General features: G+C 36.8%; 1 pseudogene; it reads left to right on the top strand.

The window, feature by feature from the left end:
- The first annotated feature begins 6,807 nt into the window (after positions 1-6,807).
- The window catches only part of LOC115506054, a 41,741-nt pseudogene continuing 21,477 nt past the window's right edge, over positions 6,808-27,071 (top strand).

Below are 27,071 nucleotides of genomic sequence, written 5' to 3'. Positions count from 1 at the left end.
ATTTTGATGGCAGTCTGTGTAGTTTAAGGAACATGTCACAGATTGTGAAAAAAGTTCCAAAAATTACTTTTAGTACTATTTTGATCAATGCCCACTCTTTGGCTTAAGAGCCCTACTATTTGAAGAGGATAGCACTGTGAGTCTCTAATTTTTGATGTGTGCATCTAAAACATTTCCACAAAATTAATTTTCACCATCTATTTATTGCAAAACATACAATTACAAAATTTTAAATGTAGTGACTGTAAATCACATTAGTGCTTTCTATATGAATAATCTCTTACTTAGGGGTTAAAATCAATTCAGAAAAAAAGCTGGATTAAAAGGTACACTAAACTAACTTTAATTGTAAAATAAAATCATTATAAGATCTAATATTTTATTTTCTCTCCCCCTCTTCCTATTCCAGGATGTGTTGTTGAGAGAAATTGTTATTTTTGACCAGGGAAGTTTGGAATATGAAAGAACTAATATATTTCAATGCATTGTGGAGAAGAAATTAAAAAAAAAACCCTCCAAAAGAAACAAAAAAAAAACTTGGTAATATTAGATTTATCAATATACAATTATGAACATTTTATCTACTCACTAACTTAAATTTGGTAAATGTCCATAGATTATATAGGACATTGTCTGGCAAGGGAGCCATCAAATCGATTAATATATTCCCCTGGGCCAATTTCTTATGTGTAGGTTTGGATATTTTAAAAAGTAAATATGTGGAATATTTTAATTCTTTTTAATTCTCTATTGCTATATTTTACTTAAATGGAGGAGTCTACAGATTTCACTTGAGGATAATCTTTATAAATGTGCTGTGAAAATTCTTTATAATTTGTTAATACGCTATTTCATGTCCTAACCATTAATGCTTAAAAGCCAACTTTAAGAACAACTTCTCTATGACTCAAGAATTTTCTGAACATTTTAGGCAAAGCTTCCCTGTTCCTTCAGATTTCCCATACATTTCCTATAATATCAAACATTATCAGGCAAAGTTATAAAAATATGATTGATTAGTAGTTAATTTTCAGAGTAAGAAGGGATTTAGCAATAATTTCATCTAATGCCATATTCTGTATATGAGGAACCAAGACGCTGAAGGAGAATGAGACTTTCCTCAAGGTCACTTAGTTTATTGGTGCAAATGTGCCACGTGCAATGTGAAGAATTTTTCTAATATGTCTTAGGACACACCCCCTACTCAATGGGTAGTAGAAAGAAAAATATAGTCTCTTTTTCTTGATCTATTTGTATTTAGCTGCTTCAATGCTATTTAGATTGAGATTTGGAACTCACTTAGGCTGACTTTTTTTTCTAATAATTCAAAGATCCACTTTTCTAGAGGGAATAAAAAGGAAGTCAATACTAAAATAGATCAAGCTTCGAAACCACCAAACTGGAACTGATTCAAAACTTTTCCAAAGCAGTTAGCATCCCCTCACTATCAGCAGTGTCATGAAAGCCAGCAACAGGCTCGTCTTTGGAGCCCTCATCAGCACTAAAGTAATGGCAATGAGGGACTTGGGTGGCTGTGATGCGGGTGGCCCACTGCCACAGGGACAAGGTAAGCAGTGAATCCTTTCAGGAAAGCACGGGGCTTTCAGTATGTTCATTGTGTTCTTCCTTATTTGGAATTCTGTTTATGCTGCTAACATTAGCACATATTTTCCTTAATGAATACTTTCCAGCTGAAAGACGGTGAGAGATAAATTATGTGAATCTTTTTAATATTAGTTCATTAAATTAAAGCAGCTCTGACTTGCAATAAAGCCGTTTCTTTTTGATGCTAAGCTCAGGTTTGCAGATACTGTCCGTGGCAATACATGTGTGCCCTGCAAAGATGATTTTTTAAACCAAGTAAGGTAGTGTTAGCACTCTTGTGTAACAATTTCGGGGTTTTTCTGTTGGTGGTATGAAAGTAAACATAAAAATGCAGCTATTTTAGGGGCGCTTGGGTGGCTCATTCAGTTAAGCGTCAGACTTCTCTGCTCATGGTTCTTGGGTTCAAGCCTGGCGTCGGGCTCTCTGCTATTAGCACGGAGCCCGCTTGGGATCCTCTGTCTCCTTCTCTGCCTCTCCTGCACACACACCCTCTCTTTCTTTCTCTCTCAAAAATAAACATTAAATTTTTTTACTGTGGCTACTTCATAATGTGGATCCATGCATTTAGTTGAAACTATTTTCTTCCCTCAAACTTGGTGACCCTAATGCCAAAAATACATATATCTTGCTTTTCATCTCATTTTTCAAAATACAAGTGTTAAATTAGGCTGTTTTTCTCATTTTCTTACAAATGATTGGGGGGAGGGAGACTCTTTCAAAATTGCCTGTGCAAAACTAAAGGGAAAACATCACCACATTCTCGATGATTGTATTTACTAAATCACTCCCAAATTAGATGCTTCAGAAACAACATGCTACACAAATAGCAAATATTCAATTCATGCATTGCCTGTAGGCTTTGGACTGCATTACCCTCCATATCTATCACAGGAACAATAGAATAAAATGATTCTGCAAGGTTAGAGAAATCAAACCCACTCAGCCACTCTTCACAAGGAATATTTGGATAACCAAGGCTTGGTGCAAATATTTGTTACTAGCCATTATGACAAGCTGGGGACACTCCTTGATCTTATTAGTATCTAGTCATTCACAGTTTGCTTCTTCTGTATCAAAACATGCACACAGATAATAGGAATAAATTGTTTATTTCCCATGTTACTAGGCAATTATAAATATTTCAGCAAAAGGGTTACACTGTGCCAAGGTTAGAATCTAATAGAATAATTCAAGATGCAAATGCCATTGTCTGGTGAGCTAATGCTGATGTTCCCAAATAGTCCTCATTTGATTGGCTTTTAGAGAAAAGACTTAAAACAGAATAAAGTATGCAATAGCTTTTAAAAAGCTGCTAGCCTATCACTTATCACTTCTGTAAGATCTCCTTTGTTTTTACTTCCCTGGACAGCATTCATAGTAAAACATGTTATATACTGCACATAGATATTAACAGATGGGAGCTGCTTTTTTTCAACTCCAGAATATTTTAAACACAAGAATTGTTGAGAGTTACCAAACTACTTGTTTACCTTACCACTTTCATTATATAATGTTTTTGGAGAATTCTGCCTAATTTAACACTGCAGACTTTTCCACGGTTGCTTTTCATAATTTATTTAATGGTTTGCAATAGCCAGTGTGTAGAGGTTTGTCAACAGGTTATATAGTCTCTGAAAAATAAAAATACAGCTACAGAATTATGAAACTGGAATGGACTTGACTTCCTGAGGCCAGCCATCTCACTCAACAGATGAAAGACCACTGTGCCAGTAAAATAACACAGTTTGGCCTGAACTGAAGTAACTCTTTTGCAGGAGGGCCAAGACCAGAACCAAGGTCACATAACACACTGATTGCTGTAGTGCTCTTTATACTATATTATACTTTCACCTTTCTGGGACTTTTTTTTTCCTGTTTTTTTTTTTTTTTTGGCAGGAAGGGGAATGAGAACAGGCCATTTAAGAAGCATACCTACCCTCTTTGCATTCTGCTGAGTCCCTCATAATCCTATATCCCTATGGCAACATGTAACACTTCTATGTTCCACAATCATTGCTTTCATCCCCTACACTTTGCATGACATTTTCTTTGGTGTTCTTTCTATTTCACAGAAGATAAAAAGGATCATCAAAATGCTGTTGTTCTTTTTCTGGGATACACAAGAACAATTTAAGCTATTTCAACCCAAGAACATTTCTTCAACTTCGAAGACGTAGAGGAGATAGAAAGGATAGGACATCCTTGTCAGCAGCCACTGAGATTTTCCTGTGGGAAGAAAACCAGGAGTAGAGTTTTCCAGAAGGCCTAGCCTACTTTGTGATTAAACTTCACAAATGAACTTCACAAACTACCTATCTGTTAAAACCAGTCTTACGCCTCTTTTGATAGAAAGGAATCATAAGAGATGCAAGAAAAAACCAAATCCTCCTTTAGCAGCATTTGAAGGAAACAAAATAAAATAGAAAACCAGGCCGGCTGTTCTAAATCTTAAATATAAGAAGGATGGACAGAAACAAAGAGGACATTTGTATGAATTTATTATTAAATGATGCATTAATTAATAACCAACGCTTACACATATTAGTGCAGTTGCAGTTTTTTGGTATATGTGGTGGTACTGAATATCTTAAGTGTATATCATTGAATTTACAAAAGTTCAGAGAAATTCCAAGAAAGCCGAAGCACTTTTTATTTCTTCCCAAAATATTACTCTGAAATAGGAAGGATGTAACTATTTCACTCATTGTGCAATCATCAAACTGAAAAAAAGTCCAGTTAGCTGATGAAGTCAGCTCAATATGGATAGATCACAGCATACAACCTTCTGGAACTCATCCTTTAAAGGGATGGCATCCAAAAATTTTAAATATTAATTAAAATATTCCAGCCTTTGAGATTCATATTTTATGCATTTTTCCATGGTTTATTTGTTTGTTAGCATAATACTTTTTTCTGGGTATAGCAGGATACACACACACATGCTACACATACACACATACGCTATTTTATATGTAAACGCAATTGTTAATTGATATAATAAGATGTAAGAGCTAAAAAAAGAGAGAGAGAGAGAGAGAGACAGGCGCCTGGGTGACTCAGTCAGTTGAGTGTCTGAGTCTTGATTTCAGCTCAAGTCATTATTTTACCTTTGTGAGTTTGAGCTCCGTGTCGGGCTCTATGCTGACAGTATGGAGCCTGCTTAGGATTCCCTCTCTCTCCCTCTCTCTCTCTCTGCCCCTCCCTCACTTGCTGGGGTGCGTGTGTGTGTGCGCACACACACGCACACACTCTCCCTCTCTCAAAATAAATAAACATAAAAAAAGAAAAAGATTCTTTGTCTAAAGAAAAAGCACAAATAGTAAAAAAAAAAAAAAATAGGCTACTAGGAGGCACTCAGAAAATGAGCATGAGGCCACTATATTTAACATTTCCCTTTGGAGAGGCAAAAATATTTTAGGAGGGTTATTTCTTCATTTCCAATGGCATACAAGGGTTGGGATACCCAATCTTTAATGCGCAATAAAATGAAATGGCAATTTTCCAAGAGCTGTGAGACTGTTGCTAATTAGCACATTAATTTATATAAATAAAATTCTCTTTGCTGTTCCCCAGTGTTCTGCCTGAGAAATGCAACAAGATGAATGAACATGACAAATCAAAGTGAAATTTACAGGCTTTAAAAAAAAAAAAAGATACAGAGATAATTCCTTGACCTAATTCCAACTTTTCTGACCCTCCTTCATCAGTGCCATTTTTCCACAGAGCCCCTAAATGTGTACTCCCCCTGCTGCCAGATTTAAATTCTAAAGACAAGTTCACAGAGAGGGTACACCTATCTCCTTACTCCTGGAGTTGGACTCCTGTCCAAAGGGGCCAAGATCAGAACTCAAGAGAATGACTTTCATTTATTCTTATATTTACTTTTAGATTTTTGTCGCACATATTTTCTTAGCAAAACTATAAACATTTTCCCTGTTTTTAACAGTTTTCCTTATATAGAAAATATTGTGTTTAATCATTTTTAGTTTTAACTAATTTTATGGTTAACCCAATTTAAAAAAATGAATATTGTCTCAAAGCTAAGTCAATATTTCAAAAGAAATGGCTAGTTGAATAAAAATCGTAATTTCTAGGAAATGTTTTACTAAATTTATGTTTTATAGTAACTCTGTTATTCTGAAAATAAATTTAATGTAATAATACTTTCAAATATGCGCATATGTTTACACTCTTACTTTCACACAGATAGATACATGAATATGGCTATAACCTCTTTGGCAGATACTGCCTGCAAAGCCATAAGTAGTAACCCTGTTTATAATCCATTTCTAAGTAGTAAAATCAGTTTTTTTAATAAATTTTTTTAATGTTTATTTATTTTTGAGACAGAGGGAGACAGAGCGTGAGTGGGGGAGGGGCAGAGAGAGAGGGAGACACAGAATCTGAAACAGGCTCCAGGCTCTGAGCTGTCAGCACAGAGCCTGACGTGGGGCTCAAACCCACGAACTGTGAGATCATGACCTGAGCCGAAGTCGGACGCTTAACCGACTGAGCCAGCCAGGTGTCCCAGTAGTAAAATCAGTTTTATGAAAAATAGAATAGAACAGAAAAAAGAGAGGTGACTGGGTGGTTCAGTTGGTTGTGTCCAATTTAGATTCAGGTCATGATCTCACTGCTCACGGGTTCCAGCCCCACGTCGGGCTCTGTGCTGACAGCTTGGATTCAAAGCTCTGCTTCGGATTCTGTGTCTCCCTCTCTCTCTCTGCCCCTCCCTGGCTTGCGCTCTGTCTCTCTCTCAAAAATAAACATAAAAAAAAAAAAAAGAACAGAAAAAAGAGAATGCATTTCATACAGTAAAGATAAGTACTGTTTTGTGAGACATACTTATCAGTTATGTGTAGGTTTCTGAGTGTATATATTGTGATGTATTATGTATTTCTTCCAGGGAATCATGTTCATAACAGTTGGGAAGATCTTCCAATAAAACAGCATATAAAAAGGATAGAAAAAATAGAACCTAGACTATGAAATGCATCCCTTAATTTATATTTCAGTAAACTTTTATCATTAATACTGCAGTGAACAAGACAAAGCCTGTGGAATCATGGAACCTATATTATGGTGAAAAGTCAGAAGGTATACAAGTAAACAAAATGCATGCATGATGTAGTCTCTAGGGATAAGTGTCATGAAGAAAACAAAGGAAGATAAGAGGATTAGAGAATGAAACTAGGGAGTAGGATGGAGGCTAGAGCAACAGGACCCTTCAAGTTCACTGGGGAGGTAACCTCTGATCAGGAACCTGAATGGTGTGAAGAAGAGTACAACAAATGCAAAGTCCCTGAGGTGAGAACTAGATTAGCATGTATTGAGGAACTGTACAAAAATCAGGACAATTAGACAGGAAAGATCAAGGCAGGGAGTGTTTGAAATGACAGAGAGAGAGAGAGAGAGAGAGAGGCAGTTGCCAATTATGTGGGACCCTGTCGACTTGGCAAAAACTATGAATTTCATCCTAAATATGATATGGTAAAGCTGTTTGGAGAACTATGGGATGATTTCCATTTCTAACAGAGCTCTCCAGGTACTATGTAAAGAATAGACTGTGGTGAAATGTTAGAGTTAAAAAAAAGAAAAGAAAAGAAGGGAAAGGAGAGAAGTTGGGAGGGAGGGAGATAGAGACAGACAGGGGCGCTTGGGTGGCTCAGTCGGTTGAGCATCCGAGTTCGGCTCAGGTCATGATCTCAGGTTCGTGAGTTCGAGCCCCATGTCGGGCTCTGTGCTGACAGCTCAGAGCCTGAAGCCTGCTTTGGATTCTGTGTCTCCCTCTCTCTCTGTGCCTCCCCTGCTCATGCTCTGTCTTTCTCTATCCATCAAAAATAAATAAAAACATTAAGAAAGAAAGAAAGAAAGAAAGAAAGAAAGAAAGAAAGAAAGAAAGAAACAGAGGGAGACTAGTATGAAGCCAAGACAAGAAGAAATAGCTTGGTGTTGGAAGGATGAGAAATGGTTAGAGTTATGATACATTTGTCCCAACGTGGCCTGCTAATGGAGGTTATGAGTTATGATTATGGAGGGAAAAGACATACCAAGGATGATTTTTTGATTTTTGGTCCTAACAATTCTATAAAGGGTGGGTAGCCTCTCTTACTGATGCGTGGAAGGCTTGAGGTGAGAGGGTCAGGGTGGGTGATTGGGTAATTAGGCACTTTCACTTTTTTTTCTGATTGATATATTACCATTATTATAGCATTCCAATAAACATTGACCAAGAAATTGCTAGGATCCAGGCTCTGTGCTAAGTGCTGGGAATATAAAGTCAAAACAAAACCAGTGTTTATGCAAAAAAAAATAAAACAAAACTAGAAATTGTACTATGGTATAATTGGTACTATGATAAGTGTATGAATACAATATTTGAGCAGCAAAAAGGAAGGAATCTATATTAGTTTGAGGAATTATCAAGTATTTCCAATAAAGATGAAGCTGGAGCTTTCGAAAGATGAATGGAAATTTTTTTTTTTCAACGTTTATTTATTTTTGGGACAGAGAGAGACAGAGCATGAACGGGCGAGGGGCAGAGAGAGAGGGAGACACAGAATCGGAAACAGGCTCCAGGCTCTGAGCCATCAGCCCAGAGCCCGACGCGGGGCTCGAACTCCCGGAACGCGAGATCGTGACCTGGCTGAAGTCGGACGCTTAACCGACTGCGCCACCCAGGCGCCCCAAGATGAATGGAAATTAACAAGAATAACAACTGGCGTGAGACATGGAAGGATACTTGAGGCATTTAGTAGAACATAGGCAAATGCATAGAGAAATTAAGCACATTTGATTGGGAAACTAGAAGCTCACTGGATTAAAGGTCTATATTGGGTATTGGCCAATGATGTTGCCAACATGCGAGGCAGGGACAAAATCATGAAGGGTCTGGCCTAGCAAGCTAGGAGTTTGATTTTTATTAAAATCTATAAAAAGACACTACAGGATTTGAACAGAGGGAATAATATGATTAGATAAATTAGATAGAGACCAGACCACAATTGAAAAATGTAATGAGGATGCTCTTGCAGTAATAAAAAATACTGAGTTCCAGAGTTGCTGACTCCTTACACTTTGGTCTCCTAGACTAGGTCCTAATTTTTACCATAATAAACTCCCTGATCTTCATTTTTACTTTGACCTGTACACTTCCTACTGCTCCATTACAAGTAATGTGTGTGGTAGAGTCAAGAGCAGTGGCAGAGGAAAGATCAGTGGCATGGACGTCACAACTGGTGCAGGATTAGCCACCAAGTTTCCAGAATAGAAGAGTTTTCATGACAGGGCTATTTGGCATTGTGAGAAATCTGAAACATTCAGAATGCCCCATAATATGTAATTGATTAAATACAAAGTTTTGAAAAATCATAAAATATAATACTGCTTTAAAAGTCATGCTCTTAGAATATTTAATAATACAGAAAATGTGTGTGATATAGTCTCGCATAAATAGAAGGCAGTTTATAAAAGTGCACATTTGCTTTAAGCTATGGATAAATAGATATATATTACAAAAAGTTGAGAAATATACAATAAAATGATATTAATGCTTATATCTATGAAAAGTGACTATGGGTAATTTTAATTTTCCTCTGTGGTTTTTCTGTATTTTTTATATTTTCTATATCAAAAATAGGTTAATTTTAGTTTAGTTTAGCTTGCTTTTTTTTTTTGACGGAGAGAGCAAGAGTGCAAGTGGGGAGGGACAGAGGAAGAAGGTGAGAGATAATCGTAAGCAGGCTCCACACCCAGCATGGAGCCCCATGTGGGATTTGAGCCCATGGCCCTGGGATTGTGACCAGAGTTGAAATCAAGAGTAGGATTCTTAACCAACTGAGCCACCCAGGCATCCCACAAAAATAGATTAATTTTATAATGAGGAAAAAAGTAATTTAAATGATCTATGGTTTTGTCATCCTGAAGAACAATTTCAAATATAGTATAGATCTGATTAGGCTAAATTCAGCAGCAAGTAACAGAAAACTCAATTAAAAGTGTCTTAAAGAGACTTTTGCTTTCAATTAGGTTAAAGACAGTTACAGGATAATGTCCTTCCATCCTAACAATGAGAATAACCCAGATAATCTATACAATCATAACTCTGTGTGTGTGTGTGTGTGTGTGTGTGTGTGTGTGTGTGTGTGTGTGTGTTAATCATGATGCAAAGAATGAGGATGCAAAGAAACGCAAGTAACTGAAATGTAGAGAGTGACAAGCTCTTCCCACAACCACTGTAATTCTTGGAGGAGCAGTGAAGGAAGAAGGACAAAGGTAAAGAGAAATCACTGTAATTTTTAGAAACTTTTAAGGTCAATATGGACAGGCATGACAGGTTAGAATTCAGTGGGTAACAGTCACATACAGAATCTGCACCCACCCACAAACTCTTTCCTGTAGGCCTTTCCTAAGTACACATATAAGACTGAGTAGAGCCAAAAGCCTGAAGGAGGTTAAGAGCAGGGTTAGCAATCCTATCCCCCACAGAGTATGAATCAGTGGCTGCCCAAGGCTGGGGGACAGCAGAAGAGCTGAGAGGGACCACTTCCTGGTGACCAGGCAGGCAGAGCCAGCAAAGTTGGGAGCAGAGCTAAAGAACTGAGGAAAAATTCCTGAAAGGTAATTCAGGCCTTCCTAGAATCTACCCCTTTAGTCCTCCAAAACCTGGGTTCATGGCAGCAGGAGGGGGAGGTGTGGGGGGGGGGCAGTATCCTAAGGCACAAAAAGCTGGGATCAACAATGGAGAGCTAGGAATACAAACAATAACCCAACCAAGTAGTAACCTGCTGTGAACATGAGATGTCACATGGCTTGAAAACTTGGGGTGGACTATAAAGCACAAGATGTATCAAGAGTCTCCTGGTGCTTAGATCTCCAGTCCTGCTAAAAGAAATGTCTTGATCTCCATCTCAAATCATGTGAAGCCAATGTTGAATTGGATCCAACTATAGTAACAACAATCTCAGCTCATCTAGAGATTAGATTGACTCAACCCCTCACCCTAGTGGCCTGAAAGAAAAATGAATCTTCATGCTTCTGAGTCTTACTATTATTCACTTTAGTCTCTACCATTTTTTAGATGCAATTCCTTGCATGCAATAAAAAAGATGACACATAAAAAGAGGCAAGGAAATGTGACCCATCAATAGAAGCAGATACAGAAATGGAATAGATATTGGAATGATCAGATAAGGACTTTGAAATAATTATGATAAATATGTTAATGAAAGTGGAAAAGTGGACAATATAAGTAAATAGAGAATAAATTTCATCAGAGCTGTGGAAACCATTTTTTAAAAGAGCCAAATGGGCAAAGTAGAAATAAAAACCATGATATCAGATACCAGAAATCAGGGATCATTTGATGAGTTTATCAGAAGATGGGTCACAGAATAGAAAGAATAAGTGAACTTGAAGACACTTCCAACAGAAACAATCCAAACTAAAACAAAGAGGGAAAAAAATAGAACAGAGCATCTAAGATCTGTGAAACAACAGCAAACAATGTAATGTATGAATAATTGGAGTTGCAGAAAGAGAGAAGAGAGAAATCAAGCTGGAAAGAATATTTGAAGAGGTAATAGACAAGAATTTGCCAAAATTGTTGAAATACATCACCCAAAAATCCCAACCAAATAGGATAAATACCAAGAAAACCACACGTAGGCATTTTAAAATGGAACTACTAAGAGCCAATAATTAGAAAAAAAATCAAGTAACATATGCAGAAAAGAAAATGTATCATCACATCATAAAATGTCTGGAAATGGAATAGATCCAGAATTGACTAGTTCAGCAACTAACACAGGACAACAACCCATACCCTTTCCATCTTTCCTTTTTGTAATATTTAGCAGAGTCTGTTCCCCTTGTGATCAAAGATGCTTACAGGAGTACCAGGAAACACATCACTGCACACATCCAAATGCCAAAAGTGAGGATCTCTTTCTTATATCCCCTATTAAGAGTAATAAAATCTTCCCAGAAACTTCCTGGAACATTAGTTCTTCCAGCTAGAATGGTATCACATGCTCACTCCTAAAGTAATCACCAGCAAAGAAGAAATAATTGATTGACTTAGACTAATTAGTATTGACTCCTGAAGTCTCTCCTAAACTATATAGTCTTTCACACCTTTGCCCAAACAAGACTTCTTTTAGCAAAGAAGTAAAGGCAAGGTATAATGGTTGGATAGAAAACCAGATGTGGCGTTTGTTAAAATGAAATGTTACAAATGCAGTAGGAAACCAAGGATGACCATAATCATAAATCTTACAATCACATTACTAATGATTTCAGTACATCTTTGAATTGTTCCTGTCACAATTTAATTATTGTTATATTCTTATATTTCATTCTACAATGTCTACTGGGTGTGGAAAATACTGGAGAGGCATTGTTTCTTTTCTCCGAGTTTGCTTTAGGATGCAGAGGTAGACCTAAAACAAATGAATACCATTGGCAGTATGATAGCAGCGCATGGATCTGACTTCAGCCCCTTCACTTACTAACTAAATTACCTTGAACAAATTACCTAAATTCTCTAAGCCTTAGGATCTGCATCAGTGACAGGAGCTAATATGGATCATTCTCATATAATTGTGGTGAGTTTTAAATCGATAATCCATGAAGTGACTGGTGAAAGCGTTCCATAAACATTGCTATCATTATTATTTACCAATGTGTTTACAAAGTTCAAGAGGCATGCATAAAAACAATGGTTGAGAAAGTCAACACAGAAATGGTAAAGCTTGAATGTATCTGGATACATGAACTCTTCACCTATTTGTAGAAAAGACCAGGATAGCAACCAAAGGCATTTCTAGAAGAATAACCAGTTTGAAAAAAGAAGAAAAGAAAAGAAAGAGAAGAAAATGAAGCATGAAAAATGAAGGGGTAGGGATCCAGGAAAAGCAAATAACCCTCAGTGTAAGCTCTGTGAATGGAGTCTGTGGCTAGCAGATGAAAACGTAAAAGAACACTTGGGTGAGGCATGGAGCCTTATGCATGACATGATGATGGTGTCAAACTATTCTCTAGGCAAAAGGGAATCATTAAAGAACTTTTTAAGGTAGTAATAATGGCTGCCGTTTCCAAATATTACGGCAACAGCGTATTGAGATGAACACTGAGAGAGAGACCAGTGAGATACAGTGTCTGTGCCAGAGAAACTATGACATACAGAAGGCTTGCAGTAATCTACTTGAGTAATCAAGAGGTCTAAACCGAGCCCGTTAGGAAAAGCTGGGAGAGAAGCAGAGGGTATGAGACTTGTTATGGAAAAGCTGGATTCCCAGGAGACTGGTCAGTTTGAACACTAGAAAGCTTGAAGTTTATGATTAAAAATTGAAAGGCAATTGAATGACTTTCAATTACAGGTACTAACATAAAAATACTAGGAAATAAAGTGTTGAGAAGCAGACATTCTACAAAATGTTTGGATTGTTAGAAAGAACATTTGAAGAATTATTATTTGTAGCCAGTAGGTACTATTAAGCTACTTAAAACCAGCCTGAATGTTTAAGTAAGATAAATATTTCTCTTCAGAAGAACAGAACAATTTTGTTTATTAACTTAATTAGGAAGTCTCTTAAAAAAAAAGAAAAAAAAAAAGGATAAGTGTTACATTAAAGCTCAATCCATTCCTGGTTGAGCTATAACAAATTATAAATTAGCAGATTGTGAAGTAATGAGATTTAAAAATATCTAGTCTTAATCTCTATTGCTTAAATTTAAATTTCTCTCTTATTTGTTTCTCTTTGGAGATGAAATAAAACTGCTTTAACCTTATATTTAGGATGTGGTTCTAATGGAGAGTACACATGAGTGTCTTCTGGATTTACTACTTAAATTATAAATAAATTAACATTCCCTCTTGGACAAAATCTCTTTCCCCATTAATCCTAGTGTTTTGACAATACCCTGAATCCCTCTTTCAAGTCTTTTCCAATCATTTTAGAGCAGTCTGTCAGGGTTATTCATTAATCCTCACTCTATATAAAGCAAAGCAGTCATAGGCTTTATTCCCATTTCACAGATAATTTATTTATTTAGGCAAAATTCTCTAACACATAATGCCATTCAAAAGTAATTTTTATACAAAACTTATTACATGTATTCTTGGTTGTCAGTTATAAAATTGGAAAACTTTTCTGCTTGCTATGCTTTTCTGCAACTCAGTTAAAGACACTTGAGGCTATAACCTGAAATTTACTATATTGTTGGTGATGTAGTGACATTTATCAAGTATAGAGCAATCCCATATTACAATTTCTATGATATTCTAATAGTCCTGTCTGCTTTATAAAAGAATTATATTCCAGTGACCATTTAGGCTTTAACAATCTAAGGAGGGAGCGCCTGGGTGGCTCAGTCGGTTAAGCAACCAACTCTTGATTTTGGCTCGGGTCGTGATCTCACGTTTTGTAGTGTGGAGCCCCACCTTGGGCTCTGAGCTGTCAGCACAGAGGAATTCTTTCTACTTGGAATTCTTTCTCTCTCTTTCTACCACTCCCCCGCCCATGCACTCTCACTCTCTCTTTTTCTCTCAAATAAATAAACATTAAAAAAATATATCTTAAGGAGTATAAAGGAATGAGGGCCAGTTTTAAGAACATTTAACTCGGTAGCAGGGCTCTAGTCTCCGCTCTGCCACTGGCTGCACTTCTTTGGGCAGTTCACAGAGAGCTTTCTGCACCCACTCGCACATCTCTAAATTAGAGGTCATGGTCCCTAGATCTACTTCATTCAAAAGATGTTGTGTGAATGGATGCAATCATTTGTCTTCCGAAAATGAAGAAAAGAAAAACACTTCCTATTTTATACCGATGATGCATAGGACTTGCTCTGCTGTAGATCCTCTACTGGTTTTTAATAATAAGTAAAAAGTAATTTCTGAATGTCTACTTTTTATAATACGTACAACTCTAATTCATTGGATTAACTGGTTTCTGATCCTTGCAAAATGCTTGGGTGGCTATAGAAATTTCCTCCAGCTGCTACAATTTCCTCTTTGTGTTCATAAACAGTGAAACTAATGCTACCCATTAGAGGTGAAGTAATTCACTGTGTCTGCTAGATACTCTGATCTAAGGCACAAATAAATTCCAAGTTACTTCCCTCTGCCAATTGCAATCTTTTTTAATCCCTCCTCAACTCCACCAGAAAGGCCACTCTACTATACAAAAACAACTATATAAAACACCAAAATAAATGACTCGGAGGTGGGATTGCTTGCGTTAATTTGTAAACCCCATTAGAACATCCAAATCAAAATAAAAGCAAAGTATGTGTGAAATATATGTATTTACAGAGTTTACAAATAGTGAATTAACATTGGAACTTTGGTAGGAGCTCTTAGATATTTCGAGATGCTGATAGTTACGTTCCGATCTGAGAATGGGCCTATACTGTCGCTACTTTAGAGCTTCCAGCTAGCCTGCAGCATGAACCCAGTATCTGTCTACTAGAACTTATACTAAAAGGTGAAGACTCTTGTTACTGCCTAGGCTATGAATCCATGGATATCTTTATTTGAAGGACATGAATAGCTTATTAACTTACAGTCTGCTTTTCTTTCATCTGTGAACACTGCATCTTCCTTCATTCAGGCTGGACCCCAGGAGCCTGGCACGTTTTTTATACAAGAGAGCAAATTCCCATTTGGCCAATGCAAAGTTGTCCTTGGAATCCACATCTCTGGCCACAGTTGTGTTTATCCTTAGTATCTAGTTTCAGTTATCCTTTTTTTGTGCCATTTTGGACTCTGATCTGTTTGTTTCATTTACTAAGTTTCCCATTACGGAATGGCGAACAGGGCCACGAAAAGGTGGCATAATGTGGTGAGGCTCAGCACTTCCTGGCCCTATGGCACTTAATTACTACACTTTGCTTGCCAACTATTTCTTGGCATCTAATTTAATTTGGGGACTTGCCTAAGCATTTAATTGAACTTGAAGAACTCCTTTCAAATATTTATACCCACTTTCTCTTTCTCCTCCTGCCATATCATCAATAATTCTGCACCACATTTTAGATCAGGTCCACTTTTATTTTTTTCCAAAATGCTTGCCATTCCCCCTTTTCTATTAAGTATATTGCTCATGCACCAAATCCTAATACGAGTTCGTTTTTAAAAACATATAGTTTGCCCTCCTTTTCTTCTAAACCTTTTCCTGCCTATTACAGCAGAAGAATTCTATACTTTCCCTGTCCATAACGCTTTTATTCTCCCATTTTATCCAAGCTGTATCTCACCCCTCTGATAGGTTTCTTGTATAAAAATAGGCAGCACGAAGGAAAGAACAATGGATTCCTTATTCTGGTCACAGCCACATAAGCTTCAATATTCTTGTCTCTGACCACGACTCTACCCACTCAGTTCTGTTACTCTCAGTTATGTTGAACATGTTCTTGAATTTTGTCAACACCTACAATGTCATGATGAGACTCTTCTTTTCCCAACATGTCAGTGTTCTCCTGGTTTTCTGTCCTTCTGAAACTAGCATCGGCCCCATAGGTCATGATTTTACTTAGCCTTTTGTAGGTGTCTTTGAGCCCATATCAGTGCTGGAACAATCCAATCATATCCCTTCCTCACACTCATACAAATACACACGGTGCTGTATGGGAAAGTACAAGTCAGTACCTCAATATACATGTGGTTTCCAACTGCCTTTGGAATTGCAACGCTATTCGTCTATATTTTTCTTCAGCCCCCCTCCTTTTTTACTTTTCTCATTGCTCCTACCTACCTTTTCCAGACATTATTCAAAGTCCTGAAATCACAGAACCAGTATTTCCAGTCACAATTTTAGCTGGGAATTTTCCCTATGAAATCCTTATGTTAATAATTGATAAATAATGATTTTATTCACAACACCTGCAGTATTTTGAAAAGTGTAGTGCCAGTGCAAACATTAGCAAAACAAATGAATACAATAGACAATCCAGAAATAAGTACAATTGTATATAAGAAAATATTCAAATTAGTGGGAAAATAGATTATTCAGTAATGATATTGGAACAACTGGTTAGCCATTTGGAAAAAAAAATAAGGTGGGATGTCTTCCTCATTTCTTCCACCTAACAATAATAATGAGAATGTACATAGTAATAATTCATTTTGCATCAACGCAATCATGAATTTACCCATAGAAAGTGATGTCTAAAATATTTATAAACTGGCTTTAGGGAAAGCCTTCTAACGATGTCATAAAACCTGCAAAGAAAAATTAAAATGTGGACAAATTTGATTACATAAAAACTGTGTTTTGAAAAACAAGACAAACATAAGCAAATAAAATGGAAAACCGGGATGGCATGATTATGTCATTGCAGCATTATTTGTAATAATAAGAAATTAAGAACAGTCTATACATTCACCCATATGGGAACAATTAATTAAATCCCAGTGTATACCTATAATGAAATACTATACTAAAATTAAAACTGAAGTTGTATTACAGCCACAACATATTATTGTCAAGGAAACAAAAGGAAGGTACAGTATACAGTATTATAATATTAAATCAGGATTATGTGTGTATGTACATGTATATGTGAAAATATATATGTGAATTTTTATAAGAAAAAGGTTGAAAGGGCCTGGATTATTGAGTTAATAGAATATCTCACTGTCCATTTATAACATATTTTATGTGAGGGGCAGTATTCCGGGCAATTAAAAATACTATTTTAACCCAATTTATAGGCTGGGAACAGTCTCCGAACGTGTGAGCAACTTGCCTTGAATGAGAAGGTAAGGCCGTGATGATACCAGACCCCAAGAACCTTACGCTTAGTCCGCTGTTTGACCTACCACATGATAGCAGATCCTAAAAAGAAGATAATCCTTTCAATCCAACCAGTTACTCTCTATCTTTACTACAGCAAAGAAGGAAAATAATGTAGATTAATATACCAGTGTACACACTATAAAAGTTCTTTCTTTCTGACTATACAGAAACTGATCGTGAAGTACTAAAATAGGTACCAAATAAAGTACCTTCCACTGATTTATCTGCAGCCTTGCCAAGGAGTTAACACTGCTGGTGCGCTTCCTGACGCTGACATCTGTTGGTTTAATATAGGCATATAGGATGGATGGAGCATAGCCTAGGACATATGAAACAGGTAACATCTACCTCAGCTGTCTGAGAACAGCTACTGAAAAGATGTTTCCTCCTCAGCTCGTCATTCAGTTCCATGAATCTCATCTCAGCCTCCTGCCCCCGCCCCCAAAGATAAACTTGATTCACACAGGGTATCTAGGTAGAGTGGGAGTAATATGGGGAGTGGGGATGGTTGCTGCTCACATCCCAAGTGGAGGGAAAGAGAAGGATCACTCATGAGTCTTTATCCAGATGACCCTTATTTAGGAAAGAGGTAGTTTACTGAGAGCTTTAGTGAGAAGTTTACAAGTCAAAGCTTCATTAGAAGAAAAGGGGAATTCACACAAAATCTAGTACTGTTGAATTAAATCTAAGGATTACAGGTGTCACAATTACAAGATTCCAGATAAATCCAAAGTGGTGAAGGGGGGAATGAATGTATTATTTATTAAAAAATCTCTGTGTTGTATGCAACTAGGTCCTTTATATACCTTATATGACATTTTAATCCTCACAACAGAGTTTACCTGACCCAAAATCTGTGCAGTAAGAAGCCAGCTTTGAAATATCTGAGAACAAAATGTACGAAACACAGAACTACCTCCCTATATTTCATTAGTTATTTCTCAGGTGATTATATAGAAAATCTCTGGCAAAAATATGGTATCTAGGTCAACCTTCTCATCCCCATGATATTTCATTCTATTAAGTAATGACACTGACGCTCCTATTTCTGATAAAAGTCTTTATTTGTGTTTGCTACCCTTCTTCAACTAAAGTGGTGTACAACGTCAAACTAAAGTTGATAAATGGCACTTTTCTATTGCAGTTCAGGTAAACAGTGAAAGTCAGAAGAAGGTAAATGCAGCTGTTCCACTGGGCGTGAATCTCCAAGCACATAAGTCGGCTGTGCTATTTTGCAGACTGTGTGAAGGCTTCACCGCAGCACAGCTAGCCGGGACTGCTGTGCAGAAAGTCTTTTTACAACACCTTTTATATTACCGGAGTAGGTCTATTAAAGTAACATGCTTACTTTTTAGCAGGTGACATTTGGAATAAAAGTACATGATAGGTGATAGAGCCAGGGGTCGAGGTTAAAGTCACCACTGCGGATGCTTAAACCAATTATTTTAATAAACTGATTATCAGTTGTTAAAAAATATGCAAGAATCTCCAGAGCCTGGTTTTTCTTCATATTTGACAATTGGCTTTAATGTATGTGTTAGAAAACTACTGTACTGGTTATAGATACTTAGATTAATAGATTTAAACCTTTCAGATTAAACATCAAGTGGGTACTGTCACAGTATTGCAAATATAAATATTCAACGTATGTTTTGATCATCTAGGCAGGAATTATCTTCAGAAGAAACAGAACATGAAGGATATTCATAAGGATAAATTCCTAAAATTGCAATATATATGTATATATGTATATGTGTTTGTGTGTACATATACATATATAAACAAAGTATGTATATATATTCATTGCTGTTGTTAAGCTACCAGTTTAACGGTTCTCTAAATTTCTTATTTCTTTTTTCTTCTAGTTAGTGTGAGATCGTCCATAGCTCACACTATCTGTGTATAATGAAATATGAAGACATTTCTTACTACACTGTTAACTGGGGTCATTTTTTTTAAGAAATTGAGGGACAACACATGCTTGTCTAAGCATGTTATGCAAATTATTGGCATAAAAGGATTTTTAACATGTAGGTAGTGTAAAACATGTCATAGTGACAATTCTTACATTCGGTATTCATTTATCCCGACAATTACCATGGTTATAACGCCTTTCTACATGTAGCCATTTTATATGCATGTTGAAAAGCAAGGCATGCGCATGTACCTGCAAGATATTGGAATTATATCCTCAACACTTTATCTTCAAGTTGGGGCTTGGACTCTGTAATTTTCCTCTGTTTATAAAATCGCATACATGAGATACCCCAGCAAGGTGAGTTTGTCTATTCAGAATGTTTGAAGCGGAAATATGTTAACACAGAAGGAATTTTCCCTCTGCTGATTTTAGACTCAGTCACATGGTCAGAGGCTGGAATTTATACCAGACGGTCTCAGAAATCTTCTAGTAGCCATATTATTGCTTTCTTCAAAAGACAACTGCACATTGCCTATTTTCTAGCTACCTTTGCAACACTGTTCTGCTCCCAACACACAATCCCCATTTTTAAAATGTACGTTACTAACAAGTTTTCTGTTATAAAGCAGAACAGTATGAACACCATCTATGCAATCTGCTATTCTGTGTTGTCAGATATGTCTTTTAAAGGAAAACTCTACAGCAATCAATCACGTGACACAGTAAGGTCTCTCTCTTTTTTCTAAGAAAAGAATACCATATTTCATCTATGAAGGAGGCAGCATAAAATGCTACCAGCATATCAGTATGATTTTTTAGTCATTTGCAAATGCACTATTTTCCACATTTGCTGAAATAAAGTCTTAGAATAAATGCTTGTCAGTTGGAACAATTGTGTGGGGATGGGACAGATGGGCAGCTGTTTCTGTTTTAATCCCAGATTTTGTTCTTTTACTTTAAATAATGTTGAAAATGTTTTTTTAATTGTGAAAAAATAAACATAGGCCGTTTTTAAAAAAGAAAATAAGGTGGTAGTTACTGAATTATAATGAAAGATAGTTCTTATAATGTGGATTAAAAATCTCTAGCTCTCTTAACTGAAAACAATGGATTTCACCGGCTGTACTCAGCTGATACTGATCATTATTTATACTATAATTGATATGACCAACTGTCTTTTTAGTTTTATAGGAATACACAAAAGTTCCGGTGAAGTCAAATTTGCATGATCAACTGGGCATCATAATTTCACTGTTAGTGCTTATGGATTTTTCACATTTTAATCACAAACATGAACTCTTTTCTTAGCTGTACACTGCATTATGAATTAATCTAAACTAAAACTATTTTAAAACCCTTTTGTTCCCATAAAAAAACACGTAAGAATGCCTCTATTTTTAAATCAGCATTTCTTTCTTCTATCATAATTACTTCCTCATAATATGAAAGAATAAAGATTTAACTAATGCCCTAACTAAATAGGCCAAAGATTATAAATAATGACTTTTCACTAGGTACAAATCTTCTGTAATTAGAAAGGGAGGCAAATAATCTGTAATGAATGAACTGTATTTAATATGTAAGTACTGAATATTGAACACAGATGCCCTGACATTGGGCTCAAGTGAAAAAACAAACAAACAAACAAACAAAAAACCCAAAAAGCAAAAACAAAACAAAACAAACAAACAAACAACAAAAAACCCCACATTTATCTCCTTTTCTGGACAGAAACTCCATTTTCCAGGAAGGTAAAACACTCAACTCAGAAAAGTACCACCAAAAAAAAAAAAAAAAAAAAAAAAAAAAAGAATTTTTATTAGTTGAAAACCAAATTGCCTTTAATAGAAAGATTTTAAATAGCAAAATGGTTATTATCCCACTATGTTACTTGAGATTACTCCAGATATTATAGCTGACCAGAAACTATTTCTGTATCCTACTCAAAAATCCGAATTATTCTGACCTTCAATTAAGTAAAAATCATTTCATTGGTCAATTCCATACCATACAGCAATGCTGATGTGGGATAATTTTATGTAGGAAATATAGTTCTACTGAATGCTTTTAATGGATTGAATCTGTTAATACAACAGTGGTTGATTAAAGAACCTATTTTAATATCTTAACTTTAAACAGACGACAATGCTTTACACTCTAAATTGTTAGAACCCATTTTTAATTTCTTTAAAACTGATAAGCCTCCCTGCCCTTCCCTAATTTCAAATTTAATTAAATCCACGACACCACCACACTGAAGAGAAAGGCCAGTTTTATTTACATAACATAACAATAGTAATAACAATGAATGGACTGCACTAAACCAACATCAGTCTTCACCACAAAATATTATTCTTGACCCCCTCAAAGACCAGCCTTTTTTTCTACCCAGCCAGGAATAGCATTCAATTTTGTATTAAAATAACTACTGCGACAGAACTCACAAACGAACAAATATATTTTTGGAAGTAAATCAGCATATTCAACATCACAATCATCACTAGGATTTTTTTTTCATAAACTGAGTAATCTTCCATCTTAACCCACATCGGCAGTGCTTAAATTTTATGTTTTTTAGATACTATAAAAACTACCCACTTATTAAGCTCTCAGGATGGGCAATGAGGAAGTTAAGGTACAGATTACAAAAACCTGGGACATCAGCAGGTTAAGGGGGCAAGATCAGAGAAATAAAAGTGGTGGAACCAGGGCTTTCAAGCAGTTCCTTTCCTCCCAGGTTATATTCAGACCTGAGGCCTGCCTCAGGCAGAGTCAAAGGAGGAGTTTGCCTGGAGCAGACAGTCCAGAGGGAGAACCCCACTACTTTATTAACCAAGCAAGCACCGACTGTGGTTGCCTCAGACTAACATCTACTCACAGCCTGAGAGCTTTCGGACTCTTTGGATCATGTGTACACGGACCACAAAATCTCTCTACATGCTTGCAGAGTTATGCACACGTATTGGTTACTTGAGAGTCAGAGTTACTGACTTCATGAGAGGCCCCCACCAAAGTTGAAAGGCAATTCACAATGTCAGTTTAATATTAGACACTTAAAACTATGTTCTCCCTATACTGAATTTTCTAATCAATATCTAAGAGTACTTTTGGCCGTTAGTTCACTGTTTTCACTTTGACACAGCAATTCCCTTCCCATGATGCCCTTTACACACACACACACACACACACACACACACACACACACCCTTCTCAGAGTAAAACCTGACCTCCTTTGTCTTGGATGGAATCCATCCTTCAAAGAGACCACATCCCTACTAGTGCTCACTCTATTTTAGTTTTTTTTTTCTTTAACTCTTATTTCCCCTTGAAATATGTTTGAATTTCCAAAACCTTGAAAATTCTTCCTATTTGAAACTACTGATCCATTTTAATCACTGTCCTATTATTTGACATTATTTTACAGCTAAGATCCTTAAACAAGCAACCTACCTCCAGACCCCACTGCTCTTACAAGCATCCCTTACTTCCTTAATCTCCTGTCATCTGATTTATGGACCCATCAATATCCTGACACTGTTCAATTAAATCATTTTTCTAATGGAATTGAATTTCTTTATTCTGACCCTCTTCAAATTCTCCACTACACTTTATACAGTTTATCTCATTTTTAGTTTCCATGATATTGTCTGTGATTTTTTTTCTCTGTATGTCTCACAAACTGGGCTTTTTCTTCTTTCTATGCTCCAATTTAGTGATTCTCTTTGTTGTCTATCTGCTGACTTTCCTCTACGCTTACATATTTTTTCCATTCAAGTGTTTTAATTATCTCCTCTATACCAAAATTCTTGCCTCCTGGACATCTTATTTCCTCCTTTCTCTCCTGTTCCATTCTCCAAAATTTATTATAGGGCCCTTCATTATTTATTTAAAAAGAAAAAAAAAAAGAACTGTTCACACTTCTACCTATATGCCAGGCATTCCTAAAGGCACTGAAAATAGAGTAGTGAAAAAGATAAAAATAAAAATTACCTGCCCTCATGCAGTATGTCTGGTATTGAGGGAGAGAGATAATAAACAGGATAACAGTAAAACATTAAAATCATGGAAATGAGTGTTAACGGGAAAACATAAAGCAAAGAAGGGATATGTGAAATCTCAGGGGTGGGCTTAAAATTTTAAAGGCTGTCAACTATACACTACAGAGACCAATGCAGAAGCTAAGGCATCAATTTTAAAAATGCTGTAATGATTCAGGAGAGAGATGATGAAACCATGGACCAGACATAAGAAGAAGGAATCAAGATTAATACCAAAGTTTTTGATCCAATGCCTGGAAATATGTCACCACCACTAACCAATATAGGTAAGTGAGAAGAAACTGCATGCTAGTGGTAGGGTTTGAAGCATTTTCTGTGGGAGTTGTCTGATAGATAAATGTTATGTTGACTGGGCAGTTGGATTGATAGATTTGAAGTTAAGAGGAAGATCCCAGCTGCAGAATACAAATTTTGTTGTCATAAATATAAAAATGGTATTTAAATCCCATGAGAGGAAAATCATATGACTTTGGAAGTGAATAAAGGTAGGAAAAAAAAGGTCAAAGAATTAGAGTTTAGAATAGAATTGAGAAAAATAAGGAGGAACCGGCAAAGTAACTGAGAAGTAGTCAGACATGTCAGAGAAGTGATGGACATTATGAGAAAAAAGTGATTCTAGGAGAAGGATATCAGTTGTGTCTAATGCTACAGATTGTACAAATATGAAAACTGGCAATTAAAATTACCAATATGAATGTCTTTGGTGACCTTGACAAAAGCAATTCCCATGGACTAGGAGAGAAAAACCTGATTAAAGTAAATACAAAAGAGAAAGGCAAGAAGGAAACTGGTAACAGCAGACAGAGAAACTCCTCGAGAAGTTTTGTTTATAAAGGTAAAACTTGGGAACATAGCTGTAGAACTAAGTGTAATCAAGTGATGATGTTATGATGAGTGAATTAGTAGTATGCCAATATGGCAATGAGACAGAAAAAACATGATGTTGCTGGAAGTATGGAGAAATCCAGAACAGGCAAAAGAGTATGGTCTTTATGCACAGATGGAGACAGAGCCTGGGTAGAAACATAAATGAACACGGTAAAAGGAGGTACTTTGGAATATAATAGTATAGGTACTCTTAGGTGGGTGATGCATTACTAGGAACTTACAGAAATTCTCTTTAAAATGCTCCAACAATAGCATTTGTTGGGGAATGCTAAGACATCAGCTGGAAATAAGAATGAAGGAGGAGGTATTGGCAGGTTGAAGAAATAGAAGAAATCATGAAAAATCCTCCAGGAGAGTGGAAGGGAGAGTGGATGAAGAAAATATAGTATGCTTACATTAAGAAACTCCCTTGAAGCTATTTATAACTAATTTAAACTGAGATCAGTTATCATAGCCGTGTATTCCATGTCATCGAACTGTATATGTACAAGTGCATCACAGAAAGAAAGTTTTACTTTACTAGAGTTATAGTTTCATCAGGATAACATGATGAAACAAGAGAGCCATGAGGGTTGATGATATATGCAAAGGAGAGATTACAATGATTGAATACAAAATCTAAGGTCGGTATGGAGGAAATGAAAGATTATTAGGAGATGAGGGAAAGTATAAAGCTGGCAGGGTTGATGCTAACAAGGTCTCAGTGGCACTGAGAAATGTTGTAGTTGGGATTTTAAGGGTAGTGACTCAAAGATAGGAGTTGAGAATCAGAGAGTTGGATATTTAAAATATAGTTGATGGAGAGTCATTATGATTGGGAAAAAAGGGTCAAAGGAATAAACATGGAGGTAAGGTTCAGGTAGGGAAGGAAACACCATCATTTGGTGGGGGAAAAGTCAAGGAACTGAGGAGCCAAAGCATTAAAAAGTTTATCTGTGTGGACATTGAAATCATTAAGAACTATGAAAGAAGGCATATTAGAGAGCATGACAGTGACCCAGTGTGGTGTAGAGATGACTACTACAAACAGTGACATTGGCATAATCTAATGATAAAAATTGCAAAGTGGTGATCATTAGGGAAGAAGGAGGGAACATGACCTGTGAGCAGGACTGATTAATAAGGAAGACACCTATTCCATTCCAAATGTTTATTCATTCAGTTGCTCAACCACATTTTTTAGGTATGTGGGGTGTGATAGGCACTATGCTAAATGTTTATATTCACTGTCTAATTTTGATTCATGAAATAACATTATGATGTAGGAACTCTTATTATGTGCATTTTTACAGGTGACCAAACTGAGGTTCAATAATTTACTCAAGGTTATTCAACTATTGTTTCTTCTCTCTCATATTGTGCTTCCTTCATTCCAAAGTAATACCAGTGCAAGTTTCTCAACACTGAGGGTTGACCACTTTGGCGATGGTGGCAAGAGATGCTCTGCAGACCCCGTCCGTAGTGAAACAACCGATGGAAATTATACACATACACGAAAGAACTTTAAATATCTAGAAGCTGTCCCAGGGATTACAACAAATCCAAAAACATTTCTTTTTCAAGAAAATGTACTGCAACAGTAGATTTGACCAAAAAAAGGGGGGGGGGGCGGTTTCCTGGGTGGCTCAGTTGGTTAAGCGTCCTGCTTTGGCTCAGGTCACAATCTCACAATTGGTGAGTTTGAGCCCCACGTCAGGCTCTGTACTGACAGCTCAGAGCCTGGAGCCTGCTTTGGATTTTGTGTCTCCCTCTCTCTCTGTTCCTCCCGGGCTCGCACTCTGTTTCTCTCGCTCTCAAAAGCAAATAAAGATTTTTAAAATTAAAAAAAAAAATAAAGACAAAAAAAATAACAAGAGTCTATGGCTATTGAGCCTTTACTGTCTCCCTCCTTCTTGCACTCCCAGCTCAGCATGACAGAAGGTCTACTTGGGCAGGGATGGCCAAGAAGATAGGACTCCCACTCCCCCATGCTCCTAGTCAAGGGTTATGATAGCTCCTTGGAAGGGGCAGGCCACCAGCATTTCTCATTTCCCCTAGCTCCATTTTATAGAAACTAAATTCCAAATGACTGCATCTAAGAGTTCAAGGACTCCCTTTCTCCACCAAGCCCCCACTTGTAGGTCAGATGTTTTACCCCAGATATAGCAGACTGACAATAATATCCTTTTAACACCCCAGGTTGCTTATACGGGGGAGATTTCACATAGGGAAAGATGAGTGGGAAAGACGAGAGGCTACTTCTCCTCCTTAGTACCCCACCAATGAAGCAGGGATGTCAGTCTGAAGAAGTGGGCTACCGTCTCCACTTCCAGTTCTAGAGCAGTGGCTCAGAGATTTTTTCCAAGGGGAGAGGTAGGCCATGACAGAGACCTCCAAGGATCTCTCTTAAAGGAACTAAAGTTCAAGCCTAAGATTGCTCTCAAAACTAATGGAGATTTGGGTAGTAATCAGTAAGAAGAGGCTAAGAAATCCATGAGAGCAACAAGCAAGACCTAACAGCAGCTAGTCTATGAAAGAGAATCAGGGTGAGAGAAAAATAGGAAGAACTCTCCTGGGATTGGAATAAACCTTAAAGGTTGGTCTCAAAACTATCCCTGTAAAGGGATTCAAATTTAACTGGCCTGTGTGGGCACTTTGATTCCAGAGTGTCATAAAAAACAGTAGCACAATTAGTTGGCAATTAGAGTAACCTAGTATTGGACTGACCAGAGAAAAATAAGGAAAGTCTAAGACAGCCTGATAAAACCACTGTCATCTCAGGGTGACTGTGCATGCCCAACTTTGTACCCACTAAAGAGTGACACC

Source organism: Lynx canadensis, chromosome F2 (genome assembly GCF_007474595.2).
Source record: "Lynx canadensis isolate LIC74 chromosome F2, mLynCan4.pri.v2, whole genome shotgun sequence".
Taxonomy (NCBI): Eukaryota; Metazoa; Chordata; class Mammalia; order Carnivora; family Felidae; genus Lynx; species Lynx canadensis.
This window is presented reverse-complemented; position numbering and strand designations above follow the sequence as displayed.